This window comes from Rattus rattus, chromosome 16 (genome assembly GCF_011064425.1).
Source record: "Rattus rattus isolate New Zealand chromosome 16, Rrattus_CSIRO_v1, whole genome shotgun sequence".
In the NCBI taxonomy this organism is placed as follows: domain Eukaryota; kingdom Metazoa; phylum Chordata; class Mammalia; order Rodentia; family Muridae; genus Rattus; species Rattus rattus.
Genome location: NC_046169.1, coordinates 28,086,213 through 28,101,703, shown reverse-complemented (window position 1 = coordinate 28,101,703; position 15,491 = coordinate 28,086,213). Strand labels below are relative to the sequence as shown.

Genomic DNA, 15,491 nt, shown 5'->3' with positions numbered 1-15,491 from the left:
CTGAAACTAGACACATTCCTCAGTTTTCCCCTCTGGAGGAAACAGAACAATTACAGTCAGGACCAGCTTAGGCACAGCCTAGGTTCCAGCTGCCTTTTCCAGCGCCACCACCAGCCTTGTTCGTGAAGGTGATCTGGCACTGATGAGTGGGCGGCATTCTTGGGTTATGGTTATTCTAATACAACCACTGTAGGAGACATCTGTTGCTGGACATAGCACCGTAGGCATGGCCATGCCTGGTTGGTTTCTATTAATATCATTCATGAATCACAGGCTTAAGTGGATGGAGGGGTGAAACGGGTTTGTGACTGTGGGACCACTTCCCTACTGGGGACTTGGCAGGACTTGGTCTACCCTGGACTTTCTCCAGTATCCTCCCGTTATGTCTTTTCCAATTAAGGTGTTAAATCAGAGAGAGAATGGGTCCAGGTGGTATCCTGGAGACCGTGGCTCTGACATCACGGAAACATCGTGTGATCAGGCTGAATCAGCACACACCCGATGTTCTCATGCTCTTCTTCAAGCCAGTGGCCTCTGCACTGAGCCCCGTGATTATTGATTAGTGAGTGAATGTGAGACTGAAAGGGGGCGGGGCTGCAGCATTGCCCTGTACAGGGCAGCCGGATGTCTTCCTGTTGGCAGAGCCCACATCGGAATGACTGTGGCTCCAGACAGAGTGCCCAGGGCTGAGGATTTAAATTCTGATCCTTGAATCCCTAACGTAATGAGCCATCTCCCAGCCCCTGGTGTTTTGTCTGATGAATCTGCAAGTTGCATGTTTAATATGTAAGGAATGGGAACCACGAGGAATGGGAAAAAGAGAGTGTTTGCCTCCTCTGCCCACCCTCTCTGTTCCCAGGGAGGTTGTGGCAATGGCAGGGTGCCCTCATCTTCTCAGTGAACTGGACTTCGTGGATGTTCTCAGGACCTTGGAGAGGGCCAGAGAGGCTGCTCTGTTCTGCGGGATGTTTCTGACTCTTGAAGGTTCTGGATGAATTCCAGGTGAATGGATGCCTTTACCTCACAGATAGGGAAATCAAGAGGCTCGATTATTGCACCAGCATCTGGAGTCTGTGGGACCCGTGGGGAGGACTCTGTCCTTTGTCAGCAGTGGTGGGGACACTGGATACTGCAGTCAGAGCCTGAGCAGTTCCTGTCCCACTCAGGGACCTTCATTCAGGTAAAGCTGGATCCCTTACTACACCACTGGGGGAAATCAGTGAGTTTATTACACAGAGAAGGTGACTGTCACTGTTTCTGATTTGAACACGGGCATTTAAAGAGAGCTTTATACACAATTCTGTGGCTTTTCAGGCACCATTGTTCAAAAGGTATAATTTACAGCAAGGTTGAAGGATAAAGTGAAGTTTAAAAATTAGGTAAAAATATAGTGATTGAATATACTTGTTTTTATTTAAATTTTTTTAGATTTATCTTGTTATTTTATATGTACCTGCACCTATGTGCGTGTGCTATTTGCGTACGGTACCCTTAGAGATCAGAAGAGGGTGTCTGATCCATTGGAACTGGAGTTATGGATGGTTGTAAGCTGCCACGTGGGTGCTGGGAATGGAACTCGGGTCCTCTGCAAGAGCATCCATTGCTCTTTAGGACTGACCCATCTCTCTAGCCCGTCACTTGTTTCTCTTAGGTGATTTTCTTTTTGTAAATAAAGTTCCAAGATGGTTTTATGAGTTACATTGTTTGGGTCTAGGGATGAGAGTGGATTAGTAACAGCGTGAAACCAAAGGTCATGTACTTCCTGACCCTCAGTAAGGACAGTTTCAATTGTGTGTGTGCACGCATGCGCGCGCATGCGTATTGTTTGCAGATTCCCTTGGAGGCCAGAAGAGGACCTCAGGTTCCGGGAGCTGATTTACAGGCAGCTGTGAGCTGCTTAAGTGGATCCTAAGAACAGAATTTGGGTTCCCTGCGAGTTTGGAACACGCTCTTAACTGATGGGCTATCTCTTCAGGCCCATGTGTTTCTCAGCCTCGACTGAGATATCTTTAGGAAAACGTGCACTATCTCTGCAGGCAGCCTGGGCTGGGTCGGTTGCGTTGATGTTTCTGATGCTCAGCCATCAGGAGACAAGGGCTAGACCCCAGAAGATAGCTTCTCTCCATTTTAGCGTCACCCTTAACTCTCCAGTCCCTCTATCCTGTCTTGTTCGAACCACAAGCACAATGCTGCTTCCTCCAGGACTCTGGAGGTGTGTTCTCGTCGGTTGAGCAAGGAGTCAATGTGAGGCTATGAATAAAGGTCAGCGTGACTCAGTGCCTTTTGCTGTACTATTTATGAAATGTTTTGGCTGGAATTAGGGCCGGGGCTGGTTCAGGTATGTAAATTAGAGACAGCCTCGAAGTCTCTTGAGTCGAGCCTCTTTTATAACCTTAGAGGCTCTCTGGGGAGCACGTCACCAACCCCACCACCTTTACCCCTGAAAGGATGGCTGAACACAGGCTTTGGGGCCGAGATACTTCAGCAAGCTGTGCGACTGTGGAGTCAAACTGCTGTCGGGTCCTCAGCTTCCCAGCTTCTGTCACATGCAGCTCTTCAGCTTGACATCACAAACTGGAGGGGAAGAGAGCTGGGAGCTCATTACCATGGGTGTCTTGGAAAGTTTGGGGGCGAGTTCTGCATTAATTAAGCCTCATTTGAATAATGAGCACATGCTATTTATTTTCTTGGAGAGCTGCTCCGAGGGAAGCAGAGAGGCTTCTCCTACAGGAAGCCTGGTGGCCCGTGGGCCCGCCGCCCATCACTTGGGGGAGGGAGGGGGAGGCAAGGGTGCTATTTTAAACTCTCTGTTATTGAAGGAAACACCCATAACTGGAACATTGTGGGGCGGTTTGTCAGCTGTTTCTGTGAGAAGAGGCCTGGGGTCAGCCAACGTCTTCTCCAGTCCTTTCAACGCTGCTCTCTGCCGTGCCTAGGAGATGGTCTAAAATCTGCCCATCTCATCTCCCCAATCATGTGCTCTTCTGCATCTGTTATGGGGCTGAGCAGAATGGTGGTGAACTTGGGATCATGTGGCCACCTTAGTGGTCATGAGGGGGACTCCACAGGAAGAGAGGTGTTCTGACACTATAAACACCCAGATCTGCCTGATCTTGCCCTGGGTGCTTTAAAAGGACGGGCATCTCTGCACCAAAAAGCAACGATTCCTCTGTACATATGGATATTTAAATCTGATCGGGGCTCATGATCTAGTCTAGGTAAAACAAGCATCCTATGTGCCTTTTCCCTGTGATTTTTTTTTTTTTTTTTTTTTTTGCAATTGGCTGCATGAGAGTGACTTCGTCTCTCACGTGGTACAGGAAGAAACGAGCCGGATTCCTTCAGCTCTGTAATTAAATCACACACCTTCATGCCTTTGGCTGCACCCAGCAATCTTCCTTCCCGGAGCTACTTGCCCATCCGTCTAGGCCAGAGTTCTGAGCCATAAACAAAAGTACAGAATTCTCAAGCTTGATTCTCATTGAGTGTGCGGCTCAAGAGCTCGCACACGCCGGCACTTCCGAGGCTGTACACGGGAGCTACACACACTTAACATTATGATATTGCAGAGGATGGGAGGGGCTGGGCACACGTGCCAATTTCATACCTCAGGGAGATACTTCAGCACTCACAACTTCATGTTCTTGGGGTTTTGGAGCCACCCAGACCCAATGAATGTTCTTCACGCAAACATCATGAGTCTTTAAGCAAGACTTTAAAACAACGGTGTAATTATCATATGTGTGAAGAGACCCTGTGGTGGTTTGAATATGCTTTGCCCAGGAAGTGGCACTATTAGGAGGTTGGCCTTCTTAGAGGAGGTGTGTCCCTGTGGGGGTGAATTCCTGAAATCCTTCTCTCAGCCATGTGGGAGACAGTCTGCTCCTGGCTTCCTTTAGATGAAGATGTAGAACTCTCAGCTCCTTCTCCCCACCATGTCTGTCCGCACGCTGCCATGCCCCACTGCCTTGATGATAATGGACTGACCCTCTAAACCTGTAAGCCAGCCCCGATTACATGTTGTCGTTTATAAGAGTTGCTTTGGTCATGGTGTCTCTTCTCAACAGTGGAAACCTAACTAAGACCCCAGACTGGATAGTTCATGGGATTGCTCAAATGTCCTTGGCACCATCACTCTTTTATCTTCCGCAATGGCCCAACCCAACCTCTATCCAGTCCAGGGTGCTCCTCCAGTCTTAGTTCTCACAGGACTCCCCGATACCAAGGCACTTTCCCTCAGAGTCTCCTAGTGTCTACAATACCACCAGCATGGCGTCCTCTTCATTGGTAGGGTGAAGTCTATTCTCGAGGATGGGCACCAAGTCTCCCATGTGGTTTTGTAGAGTAGCAAAGCATCTCCAGGGACGGGGCACGGATTCTGGGGCTTAGAGAGACGGCTCAGCCATTAAGAACCCTTGTTACTCTTGGAGAGGACCCAGGTTCTATTCCCAGCATCCATATGATGGCTCACAGTTGAACTGTTAGCCAGTTTCAGGAGATCTAATGCCCTCTCTTGGCCTCTTCAGACATCAGGCAGGCACGTGGTGCACACAGTTCCGTGTAGCCAGAACATTCACACATTCGATAATATAAACACATCTGATTTTTAAAAGATATGAGCTTTGGATTATGGGCATGGGTGATGCTGAGCGTGGATCCCAACAGCTCTCTTTTAAGGGGAGGAAGGACACCAGGAGTTTGGAACCCGGTGGCTGTAGGTGAGAGAGCACCGTATGGTCGTGTCAGTACAATGCCTCCTGGTTTGAGAGTGCTCATCTCATGGCTTTGATGGTGCCCATGAGGCAGAGGTCTCAGCACTGAGCTTGGGAACAGTCAGCACTGGGGGAAGGCGGCAGGTGAATGACTATGTCTTTCTTCAAATACAATGAAAGAGGTTCTTTTCCCCGTGTTTTCTGTCATCATAGATTTCTAAAAACCCCCGTGGTCCAGATGAACTTAATTTGAAAGTCATTACAATGGAGATGGGGGAGGGTGTGAGCTGACAGTTCATTAAGGAAATATTTGATGAGCCAAGAAAAAAGTGCCAAAGTTAACATTATAAACACGATTAATGAGCAGGGTGGCTGCAAAAATTCATAAAAGAAAATAACAACACAACACGCAGGCCCTCGTCTCTGTTGGCCCGACAGGCTGCTGACAGTGTGTCCTGATTTGTCTGCGTTAAATGGTTGAGGTTCCAGGCTTGCCCACATGGCCGACGTTGTCTCTCTTCTGAACTTGACAGGAATAACTTTATGTTTTTGTGTACACACATTCCTAATGCCTTAATCGCTTTAGCTGATGTGGGCTCGGGGGGTTTGCCAGCCAGTCAGGGATGAAGAGGTTTAATGTGTTTCTTCTTTAACAACAACAACAACAACAACAACAACAACAACGACGACGACAACAACAACAGCAGTAGCAACAATGCCCCAAAACAAACAAATAAAAAAACAACAAATTTGTATATTTTTTTTAAAACCACAACAACTTCATATTCACCAGAAAAGTACACTGGAATTTATGTTGTCTGGCGGGTACTTGTTCCTCTCTCTAGAGAGCTATTGTATTACTTAGGGGTTTCCAGAGAAACAGAAATGGCAGAATGAATACACATTGTCTTCGTTAGATTTCCATTGCTGTGAACAGACACCAGGGCCAAGGTAACTCTTTTTTATTTTAAGGCTTGTTTTATTTTAATGACTGATCATGTGAGGCCACAGTGAGGTCACTATGCACAGATGTGAAGGAAGCTTTATTTCTTGGTCTCTTCCTCCTTGGACAGAGTCTTGATGATCTCCTCCTTCTTGGCCTGGAGGCGCTCCTCTCAGCACTTTTGTGCTTCCTTAGTCTTAGACCTGCGAGCCTCAGCCTGGTCAGCCAGTTAGCTTCTTGCGGGCCTTGTCTGCCTTCGGATCTGCTCCATAAGAATCCATTTGTTTTTGAATACATTCCTTTTGACCTTCAGGTCCAGGCTGTGATACATATGGCGGTCAATCTTCTTAGATTCCCAGTATCTCCTGAGAAGCCAGTGCAGGATCCTCATCCTTCTCATCCAGGTCACCCTCTCAGGCACCCGAGTGTTGGCAGTACCCTTTCTCTTCCCTATGCCCATATGCCTGCCCTTCCGCTGGGTCAAGGTGTTTTTCTGGCAGCGAGCCAGAGAATGGACAGTTACAGGCTTCCAGATGATCAGGCCATCTGTGATCGGCTGACGGGAGTTGGCATTGGCGATTTCATTGGTCTCATTGGGGTACAACTGGACCTTCTTTTTACCACAGTGGAGGACACTAGAGGCGAGCCTCTTCTTTTTTTTTTAATTGGTAATTATATTTATTTTCATTTCAAACGTTATTCTCCTTCCCAGTTTCCCCTCCACAAGTCTCCTATCCCCTCCTCCACCTACCCACCCACTCCTGCCTCAGTGGCCTAGCATTCCCCTATTCTGGGTCATCAAACCTCCACAGGACCAAGGGAGTCCCCCCCAAGTGATGTCAGATAAGGCCATCCTCTGCTACATATCCAGCTGGAGCAATGGGTATCCCCTGTGTACTCTTTGGTTGGTGGTTTACTCCCTGGGAGCATTGGCGGGGGGTCTGATTGGCTGATGTTGTTCTTCCTATGAGGTTGCAAACTCCTTAAGCTCCTACAGTCCTTGCCCTATCTTCCCCATTGAGGTCCCCATGCTCAGTTCAATATTTGGCTGTATACATTTGCTTCTGTATTGGTTAGGCTCTGGCAGAGCCTCTCAGGGGATAGCTATACTGGGCTCCTATTAGTAAGCACTTCTTGGCATCAGAAATAGTGTCTGGGTTTGGTGTCAGTAGATTGGATGGATCCCTAGGTAGGGCAGTCTCTGGATGGTCTTTCTTTCAGTTTCTGCCCCACTCTGTCCCTGTATTTCTTTTGACAGGGGGGATTCTGGATTAATATTTTTTTTTATTAACTTGAATATTTCTTATATACATTTCGAGTGTTATTCCCTTTCCCGGTTTCCGGGCAAACATCCCCCTCCCTCCCCCCCTTCCTTATGGGTGTTCCCCTCCCCACCCTCCCCCCATTGCCGCCCTCCCTCCGACAGTCTAGTTCACTGGGGGTTCAGTCTTAGCAGGACCCAGGGCTTCCCCTTCCACTGGTGCTCTTACTAGGATATTCATTGCTACCTATGAGGTCAGAGTCCAGGGTCAGTCCATGTATAGTCTTCAGATAGTGGCTTAGTCCCTGGAAGCTCTGGTTGCTTGGCATTGTTGTACATATGGGGTCTCGAGCCCCTTCAAGCTCTTCCAGTTCTTTCTCTGATTCCTTCAACGGGGGTCCTATTCTCAGTTCAGTGGTTTGCTGCTGGCATTCGCCTCTGTATTTGCTGTATTCTGGCTGTGTCTCTCAGGAGCGATCTACATCCGGCTCCTGTTGGTCTGCACTTCTTTGCTTCATCCATCTTGTCTAATTGGGTGGCTGTATATGTATGGGTCACATGTGGGGCAGGCTCTGAATGGGTGTTTCTTCAGTCTCTGTTTTAATCTTTGCCTCTCTCTTCCCTGCAAGGGTATTCTTATTCCCCTTTTAAAGAAGGAGTGAAGCATTCACATTTTGATCATCCGTCTTGAGTTTCATTTGTTCTAGGCATCTAGGGTAATTCAAGCATTTGGGCTAATAGCCACTTATCAATGAGTGCATACCATGTATGTCTTTCTGTGATTGGGTTAGCTCACTCAGGATGATATTTTCCAGTTCCAACCATTTGCCTCACAATTTCATAAAGTCGTTGTTTTTGATAGCTGAGTAATATTCCATTGTGTAGATGTACCACATTTTCTGTATCCATTCCTCTGTTGAAGGGCATCTGGGTTCTTTCCAGCTTCTGGCTATTATAAATAAGGCTGCGATGAACATAGTGGAGCACGTGTCTTTTTATATGTTGGGGCATCTTTGGGTATATGCCCAAGAGAGGTATAGCTGGATCCTCAGGCAGTTCAATGTCCAATTTTCTGAGGAACCTCCAGACTGATTTCCAGAATGGTTGTACCAGTCTGCAACCCCACCAACAATGGAGGAGTGTTCCTCTTTCTCCATATCCTCGCCAGCATTTGCTGTCACCTGAGTTTTTTATCTTAGCCATTCTCACTGGTGTGAGGTGAAATCTCAGGGTTGTTTTGATTTGCATTTCCCTGATGACTAAAGATGTTGAACATTTCTTTAGGTGTTTCTCAGCCATTCGGCATTCCTCAGCTGTGAATTCTTTGTTTAGCTCTGAACCCCATTTTTTAATAGGGTTATTTGTCTCCCTGCGGTCTAACTTTTTGAGTTCTTTGTATATTTTGGATATAAGGCCTCTATCTGTTGTAGGATTGGTAAAGATCTTTTCCCAATCTGTTGGTTGCCGTTTTGTCCTAACCACAGTGTCCTTTGCCTTACAGAAGCTTTGTAGTTTTATGAGATCCCATTTGTCGATTCTTGATCTTAGAGCATAAGCCATTGGCGTTTTGTTCAGGAAATTTTTTCCAGTGCCCATGTGTTCCAGATGCTTCCCTAGTTTTTCTTCTATTAGTTTGAGTGTGTCTGGTTTGATGTGGAGGTCCTTGATCCACTTGGACTTAAGCTTTGTACAGGGTGATAAGCATGGATCGATCTGCATTCTTCTACATGTTGACCTCCAGTTGAACCAGCACCATTTGCTGAAAATGCTATCTTTTTCCATTGGATGGTTTTGGCTCCTTTGTCAAAAATCAAGTGACCATAGGTGTGTGGGTTCATTTCTGGGTCTTCAATTCTATTCCATTGGTCTATCTGTCTGTCTCTGTACCAATACCATGCAGTTTTTATCACTATTGCTCTGTAATACTGCTTGAGTTCAGGGATAGTGATTCCCCTGAAGTCCTTTTTTTTATTGTTGAGGATAGTTTAGCTATCCTGGGTTTTTTGTTATTCAGATGAATTTGCAAATTGTTCTGTCTAACTCTTTGAAGAATTGGATTGGTATTTTGATGGGGATTGCATTGAATCTGTAGATCGCTTTTGGTAAAATGGCCATTTTTACTATATTAATCCTGCCAATCCATGAGCATGGGAGATCTTTCCATCTTCTGAGGTCTTCTTCAATTTCTTTCTTCAGAGTCTTGAAGTTCTTGTTGTACAAATCTTTTACTTGCTTGGTTAAAAAAGTCACACCGAGGTACTTTATATTATTTGGGTCTATTATGAAGGGTGTCGTTTCCCTAATTTCTTTTCGGCAGCCTCTTCTGTAGCCTGAGCATGCTCATGGCTGCAGACGCAGCAGCCAAGGTAACTCTTATAAAGGACAAGATTCCATTGCAGCTGGCTTACAGTTTCCGAGGTTCAGTCCATTATCATCACGGCAGGAATCATGGGAGCATCCAGGCAGACTTGGTGCTGGAGGAGCCCAAAGTTCTTGATGCACAGGCAGCAGAAAGGGATTGTCTGTACCACTGAGCATAGCTTGAGTATATACAAATCTCAAAACCCAGCCACCACAGTGGCACACTTACTCCAACAAAGTCACACCTACTCCAACAAGGCCACACCTACCCCAACAAGGCCACACCTACCCCAACAAGGCCACACCCAACAAGGCCACACCTACTCCAACAAGGCCACACCTACTCCAACAAGGCCACACCCACTCCAACAAGGCCACACCCACTCCAACAAGGCCACACCCACTCCAACAAGGCCACACCTACTCCAACAAGGCCACACCTACTCCAACAAGGCCACACCTACTCCAACAAGGCCACACCTCCTAACAGTATCACTCCTCATGGGTCAAGCATTCGAACACATGAGTCTATGGTGGCCACTCCTATTCAAACCACCAAACACATTAAAAGGTAATTTGGCTTACAGGACACTGTCTGGATAATCTAACAATGGCTGTCTCACGCAAGGGTACTGAGAACCCCATTGGCTGCTCAGTCTATGATGCTTGATGGCTCAGCCATCTTAACCTGGTGCTGAAGGCACGCGAGTTTCCTGGAGGCGTTGGTCTTCAGTCTACAATGAGATATCAGAGAAGGTGGTTCGAATATTAGCAAAGGAACGCAGCGGCCACAGCAGAGATGAACTTGCCAGTGAGAGTGAAGGCAGGCAGACAAAAATCAAAGCCTCCTTCTTCCAAATTCTTAAACCTGGGTTGCCACCAGAAGGTCCCACCCACACTTAGGGCAAATCTTCCTGATTCAAATAACCTGATCAAGAAAATCCCTCACAAGAGTGCCCAGATGCGTGCCTTTTAATTGAATTCAGAGCCACTCAAGTCAGCAGCCAATATTAGTGATCATGGCTGCCAGCTCTCTCATACAATTTATCTTTCTTGTTTGCTTTATATTTTGGGCCCGAGATTAACCAAGCCGTGCCATTCACATTGCTTAGCCTTGAAGCATTCGTCTGCATTCTGTTCTCACTAGACATCAAGAAGCACATTGTATGTTCACCCCGCTCCTGGCTGATCCCTGCCTCACCCAGGAACCAGCCAGCTTGCTGTCACTACAGTCTCAGAGACTGGATGGCTGATAATGAGGCTTCAAGTCCAAGATCAGAGCCCTGGCAAATTTACTGAAGGCTGCTACCTGGCTTGTAGATGGTGCGTTCTGCCTATATTTTCCTGGACTGAGAAGGTCCAGTAAGCTCTCTGGGGGTTCTTTTTAAACATAGGGGCACCAATAACACGGAGGAGGAGTCCATCTTTATGACTGAAGTCACACCTTCCAAAGTGCTGGTTCCCAATGATGTCATCTGGGGGTGGGGTGGGGAGACAAACATTTAGATCACGGTGACCTCTACCGATGGAGATGGCTCTCCTCCAGCTTGCACGGGCACATCAGGCTTCTGTGTGAAGGCAGCACAGGCAATGTAAGTCCCAAGCATGTCCCTATTATGTCTCCTTGGCCCTAATGTCCCCTGTACCATGACCCTCATCCTGCAACAGCTGCCCTTGTGTGCACCAGAGCTCAGCTTCCCTGATGTCAGGCACCTGGGATCTACCTCTATCTCCCTTTAAACCCATTTGTTAGCTAAAGGATATGGGTCAGTAGGTAAACCGCTTGCTGTACATGCATGAAGACCTGAGTTTGGATCCCCAGAGCCAACTTACAAGTCTAAAGTGGTAGCATGCACTCTGGTCCCAGAATCAGGGAGACAGAGACCTGGGGACCTCTGGAGTTCACTGGCCACCCCATAGTCAATGTTTTACTTAGGGTTATACTGCTGTGAACGGACACCATAACCAAGGCAACTCTTATAAAGGACAACATTTAATTGGGGTTGGCTTACAGGTTCAGAGGTTCAGTCCATTACCATCAAGGTGGGAGCATGGCAGCATCCAGGCAGGCATAGTGCAGGAGGAGCTGAGAGTTTTACCTCTACATCTGAAGGCTGCTAGGAGAATACTGGCTTTCAGGCAGCTAGGATGAGGGTCTTAAAGCCCACACCCACAGTGACACACTCACTCCAACAAGGCCACATTCACTCCAACAGGGCCATACCCTCTAAAGCTGACACTCCCTGGGCTGAACATACACACACACGCACACACACACACACACACACAGGCACACAGGCACACACACACCCAAACCATCACAGGCATCAGTTCCCAGATCCCAGTGAGAAAAGCCTACCTCAAAAACCAACACATGGAACTGGCAAGATAGCTCAGCATGCAAGGGCACTTGCCACCAAGCCTGAGGATCTGAGTTCAATCCTCAAGACTTACTAGATGGAAGAGGGGACTGAATCCTACAACATGTCTTCTGGTCTCTACATTTGTGTTGTAGCATGTATGTGTCTCCCCCAACTAAGTAAAAATATTTAAAAGAGGAATGACACCCAAATTTGTCCTCTGACCTCTACATGCATGCGCATACACAAGTCATGAGTGTACACACACACACACATACACACACACACACACACACACACACACACACAACCACTTGTCTTGGAGACCAGTCTCATGTAGATGTTTTTCAAGATAATACCGGTCTTAGTGAAATTCTTGTTCTATTGTCCAAAGAGAGACACATCTCTAATAGGGCCGTGTATGCAAAAGGCTTTCCCATCTAACGAAATGGGAAATGGGAACGTTATGGTTCCCAATTTCAGGATGAAAATCAATGCGTTCTGCTCTGTGACCTTGCACATTCCTGCTTATCTTCAGAAGTGACAGCCAGCCACTGCTGTCCTGGTCAATTGGAAGCACTGATATGACATTGGGGTGGGATAGGGATGAGAGACAATCTGGTACTGGTCTACACACAAACCCACAGCTGTAGGGAGCTGTTCTTCACTTCATTTGGCGTAGTAGGGACAGCATCAGAGGGAAAAGGGCTTATGCCTCTTAAATAAGAAACAAGCTTATGCAGTTTCATAGGAAATAAGCTGACATAAGCTTGGGTTTCTGTTGATTTTTGTCTTGAGTGAATGAAGACACAGTTTTCAGCTTTCCCTAATAGGCTCTGGGTTGTCCTGAAGGTTTTAAAAGCTGTCACATGTTTCCTTTTAACATTCTCATCTCAATGCTCCGAATTCTCACTCTTTGTGTGTAATGCCCTTATGGTGTTTGAATCACTCTGGTCAGGCCATTAGTCCTAATAGTTACTTAATGTTTCCTTTTCAAACACACTGCTTGGGATGAGGGAGACAGCTTGGGGTGGAGCCTGAGGAACTGGACACAAGGTAAAAAACTAAGCATGGATATACGTTCTTGTACCAAGAGTTGGAGAATTCCTGGGATTCATTGCCAGCCCTTCTGGCCTATACTGGTGAGATTCAGACCACAAGAGACCCTGGGTCAAAAACAAGGTAAATTGGTCCTCTGGCCTGTATGTCACACACATGAACACATACACACATAGCACATATGCATATATGCATACACACATAGCACATATGCATATATGCATACACACAAATGGGAAAACATGTTATTAAACATCCATGCATGGAACGAATTTTCCTCAGAAAACCCAAGAGCACTTTCTTTAAAGAGGAGATAGTTGAAAAAACAGATGCAAGGGAAAAGGAGTTGTAATGGAAATGAGTCTGACACCTCTTCATTGTATGGGGATACATGTAGACTTAGATTTTCTTCAAAACCTACTTTAATAAGGGTTCTCAAATGCTTAGAGCCCCCTTCTAGCCCACTGTCCAAAGGTAGAGGAGAAAAGATGATAAATAGGGCAAGTGGATGTGGACCTGTTTAGAAGTAGTTCTTTGGGTCAAATCCAATCTGAGCTGTCAGGACACCAGCAGTCCAGTCCAGTAGTGTCAGGATACCAATAGTCCAGTTGAAAAAGTGTCACCAAACACAAATCAGCACTGGTAGCACAATCTAGCAGAAACAGTCAGGCCGCCACCAAACTGGCACTAGTCAGCAGGAGTGACCAGAACCAGCTGGAATACCAGGAGCTCTTTGCCACACCCCAATAAAGTGAAGGTCAGTGAGAATCAAGACCAAGGAGGGATTGCAGGGCAAACAATGCAAGCACCCCATTAGTGTCTACTGAGTCATACTCATAATCTCTCCAAATATCACGTGACTTGCCTTAGCGAAACCCCACATGAGTCTGCATCACACGACAACCAGAAATTTCCACTTCAGACACCAGAGTGTGAGGAACGAGAGAGAGAGAGAGAGAGAGAGAGAGAGAGAGAGAGAGAGAGAGAGAGAGACTGAGACATATGGAACAAACAAGGACATCCCCTTGAATTGTAACATGTCCCCAAATGACTGGGAAGGGAAGATACCTCTTTGCTGAGCTGCTAAATTCCATTTAAATCACAGTGGCATCCAACTGGCCTGTTTCCCTAAAATTGTCTCTGTTGTTACCTGATACACACGCCTTATAATTTGTGGCTGATGATGGACCTTCATTCAATAGCTCTAGCCATCCTTTTGCTACTTTGTAGGTTCTCCTTTCTTTCACATTCAACCCCCTAACACTAGATAGGAGAGAAAAGAGGAGAGAGGGAAAGGGGTTCTATTACCATTAGACCACCTCCTGTTGATTAGGGGCATCGAGTTCCTTAGGGGCAAGTTTGATCTTCATTGTCAGGATGTTTAATTTCTTCTTTGTGCATGACTATTTAACAAACTACAACCAACAGCAGCCCACCTATCGGGGCTCTAGCATTTATATGTTCTCTGAAAAGTCTCCAGCACTCCAAATGTTACACACTTGCAAAATCTACCTGCAGCTGGCAAAATCACGCCCCTGCTAGAGCACGAGGCAAATCATAGTCAGCCACTGTTGACAATCGGAAGCAACCCCATACCCCACAGCCTGGATTAAAACAAAAACATACTCTTATAATATTTCTATGTTTTTAAATACACCAAAATTCTCACTGCAAATAGCCAGTTTCGTTTGGATATTAGTATAACTGCCTTTCTATCCTTTAACCCACGGTGGGCATCCTGATTAGTTTGCATCAGTCATGCTAGCTTTGTTCTTCTGTGCATGTCACTGGTGTTGAGGTGCATCAGAAGACTCACTGAGACACACCAAAAATCTTCTGAGGAAAGATTTTTTTCTGCCTGTCAAAAATAGGGAGCTATCCAAGATAGTCTCATCCCTGTTCCTCCTCCTCCCATCCAGTGTTGGAGTTCTGCTGTGGAGGAGTGTGATGGGTTCTCAGCAGCCATCTTGTGACAACATTATAGCCAATCTGCTGAGGGCATAAGATGAGAGAGATGGATGAGCCAAGAGTCCTGTGCGATGGCTGGGCTGTTGAACTGATGCTGTGTGTGCTTTGGTGTTTCTTCCCAAGTAAATCACACCCTTGGGATTAAGGGATACTGATTGGTTTTATATTACTGTGACCAGACACATTACCGGCAGATATATTTATCGTGTTTGCCCTTCTAAGGCCAGAATTATTGCCAGCCTCATTTGAACTCATCTTCTGTCCTATCGGAGCCCCACTTTGCCAGCCCCTCCCCAGGCCCTCCTTAGCAATTAGCAAATACACACTCAAATAAGGGCCAATGTCCCAGGAAGTGGATGTGATACAACAATTAAAACACACACACACACACACACACACACACACACACACAACAGGAAGGACAATGTAATATTATTTAAATGTTTCTGCCCAAAGAAGAGTGAAGTCAATATAATTTTAAAGTTGCATTCTTTTTTTTTTTCCGGAGCTGGGGACCGAACCCAGGGCCTTGCGCTTGCTAGGCAAGCGCTCTACCACTGAGCTAAATCCCCAACCTCAAAAGTTACATTCTTTTATCTCCCCCCCTCCCTGTTAAATGTTCGATAATTATCTGCTAAATATCTGACCTTTCTCAGGACCACACAAGACAGATGATATCCACCCCTCCCTTCTTCATGATTACTGTGGGTGTTAAGTTATACTTCATGGACTAAAGGTATTTCCTTTTTTTGTGGAGCATAAGACAGATAAGATTTCTTCCAGAAACTTCACATTCTACAAATGCAAAATGCTGCCCTATTGAGAAA

The 15,491-nt window shown here is 46.3% G+C and overlaps 1 pseudogene; it reads right to left on the bottom strand.

Annotated features, from left to right (window-relative positions):
* Positions 1-5,676: 5,676 nt before the first annotated feature.
* LOC116885674 lies at positions 5,677-9,260 on the bottom strand (annotated as a pseudogene).
* Between the last annotated feature and the right edge of the window lie 6,231 nt (positions 9,261-15,491).